Source organism: Hibiscus syriacus, unplaced genomic scaffold (assembly GCF_006381635.1).
Source record: "Hibiscus syriacus cultivar Baekdansim isolate YM2019G1 unplaced genomic scaffold, ASM638163v2 tig00002799_pilon, whole genome shotgun sequence".
NCBI lineage: Eukaryota > Viridiplantae > Streptophyta > Magnoliopsida > Malvales > Malvaceae > Hibiscus > Hibiscus syriacus.
In genome coordinates this window covers 195,176-197,816 of record NW_024061945.1, presented here as the reverse complement: position 1 = coordinate 197,816, position 2,641 = coordinate 195,176, and the positions used below count along the sequence as shown (strand labels likewise).

The following is a 2,641-nucleotide window of genomic DNA, read 5'->3' as shown; positions in this document are numbered from 1 at the left end:
TTTTTATTGTTAACTATAATATATAATATATAAAAATATTTAATTAATTGCTAAATATTATATTTAGCCTATTGGTTAAGGCTTTGCTTGGTTATTAACTGATCTTGGGTTAAAATTTTTTAAAGTTAATTCTCAAATTAAGACATTAGATAAATTAAAAACTGAATCATGATCAAATTGCATTAAATGAAAATCTAAGGAAACAAATAATATACAAGTAGTGACCAAAATGAAACTGGGAATAGAGTAGTGGAACAAAATGTCTAAAAACCACCTAAAACAATCTTAAAAGAAATACACTAGCCTAAATATCTCCTGTTAATAGATAGTTCAATAAACAGGGTTTGTAACTCACTGCTATCAAATGTGTCACAGATGGTCGATACAGGATAGCCTTCCTTGGACTTGGAGGTAGAGTCAGGTCAGTCATGTCTGCAGCCAAATTCATATCGATTAGTCCGGAAGCTCCAGAATAATCAACTGTCACACCATTCTCCTTTGGTTCAGCAGGATGCTTCTGGTAAAATGATCCACTAGGCTCCCATTCTAAACACTGCAGCATTCTGTATGCATCCAGAGTAAGTTCTGCAAATTTTACCTGAAAATGACCAGAACAATAGATTACAAGAATCTCAATTTGTAGGTTTAGAATATGGCCTCAAAATCAAAACAGTCAGACCATAAAATAAATCTTTCACCTCATTCCGGTGATAACTCATCACCACAGCATCTCGAAACTTTAGAATCTTCTTTGCATGGAATCAAGCTACATATGGAGCAGACTTTGGATTACTGTCAAGAATAGAACAGTAACGAAATGGCCTCGAACTTGGAATGGTAAAAGTTGTATCAATGTTTATAAAGCAGAGAATTTCTTGCACTACTAGCTTCCACTCTTTAAAGTTTGTTTCCTGAAAAAGGGGAGAAGAATCATATGCACCGACCAGGATCAACTAACACTTAGTATAGAGTTAATAAGCCCACAAGCTTTACAATATGTGCCTCTAAAACTAAAATTCCGTTGTAGCATATTTAATCATGCTCTAATATACTACACAACACTCAATAATGTGTTCACATTCATCAATTCAAACAAACATATTCTGAAAAGTTTTCACTTCATATACTTTGATTACATGCTCGATGAGAAAGAATGACCATTTTTCATCCAACGGAAGTGCAGAAGAAAAAATCTAACCCATCCTAACAAAAGCAGAAAAAAAAAATCAATTCTTACACACACAAATAACCCTAAGGTTTACAAATAGCCCTAATGGTAATCGATAATATTCAATCATTTCCCTTCCATTTTCTTAAAATCCAAAGAAAAAATTCTTTCCGAGGAAAACCTCAACTATTTTATTACTATTTATTCATAATTTCCTTTAGCAGACAAAGAGAAGACGAAAACTGGAAAAGCACCGTATCAAAATAATAGCAAAAACAAACAAATACATATAAATAAAAATTCAGCTTGAAATTCCCCCCACGCGCACACAGCTAAAAAAGCAAATTCCGTTCTTACTCGGAAATTAGCCTTGCAGTCATCAACAAGAGCTCCAAGCTTTTCAACTACAACATTCACCATCTCGGTCCGGTTCAAAATCAACGAAACCAGCAAAAACCGGCCATAAAATCTCAACTCCTTAAACCGAACTCGAAGGTCCTTCACTTCACTACCTTCGAAATACCTCCTCTTCAAAACCGCTTCATAGAAAACGTAGGATTCGACTACAAACCTAGCCTCGCTTGTCCTCATGTACTGGCCGAAATACATCTGGCCAAACTCGTGCAAATTTACGGTCGGCGCTCTCGACAAGAGCTCGGAAGGTCTTGGGAACGACGTCGTCCTCCGCCATGTACGGAACCGAAAACCAACACTAATTTCGATTTAAAGAACAAAAAAGGGGACGAATTGAGAGCGGAAGCGCCTAAGCGGTTCCGTTAGGGGTATTCGACGATGGTTACGGTGGACATGGGGAAGATTTGAAGATTTTTTTTTTCACTTTTGCGAGGAGATTAGGATTTTGAAATTTGAAAACTCCAGCTTAAATGACAAACAAATTAGCGGTTGAAGAGATTTCCTAGGCGTTTTTGAAAAATGAAAAAGGGTTAAATGGGAAACTGCAAAACTTGCGGCGTTTGTAAAAACAAACACAAGAGTCTTTAGCGGTGTTGGTAAACAAAAACGTCACTAAAGTATCAGTATTTAGCGGCGTTTGTAAACAAAACGCTACTAAAATACCAGTCTTTAGTGGCGTCTGTAAACAAAAACGCACTAAAGTACTAGTCTTTAGCAGCGTTTGTATAAAAACGCCACTAAAGTACGAGTCCATAGCGGTGTTTTTCTAAAAACGCCACTAAAGTAAGAGTCTATAGCGGCATTTGTAATAACCGCCACTAAAGTACTACTCTATTGCAGCGTTTGTTGAATAAACGCCAATATAGATGAATACTATGCGGCGTTTGTATAAAAACGCCGCAAAGTACTATTCGGTTGTGGCGTTTATTGAAAAACGCCACTACAGATGACCCTCCTGCGGCGTTTGTATAAAAACGCCGCTAAAGTACCACTATGTTGGGAGTTCATTGAAAAAATGCCACTATGGATTAACCTATTGCGACATTTGTATAAAAACGC

At 36.6% G+C, this 2,641-nt stretch overlaps 1 pseudogene; it reads right to left on the bottom strand.

The window, feature by feature from the left end:
* Positions 1-292: 292 nt before the first annotated feature.
* LOC120151326 lies at positions 293-1,891 on the bottom strand (annotated as a pseudogene).
* Between the last annotated feature and the right edge of the window lie 750 nt (positions 1,892-2,641).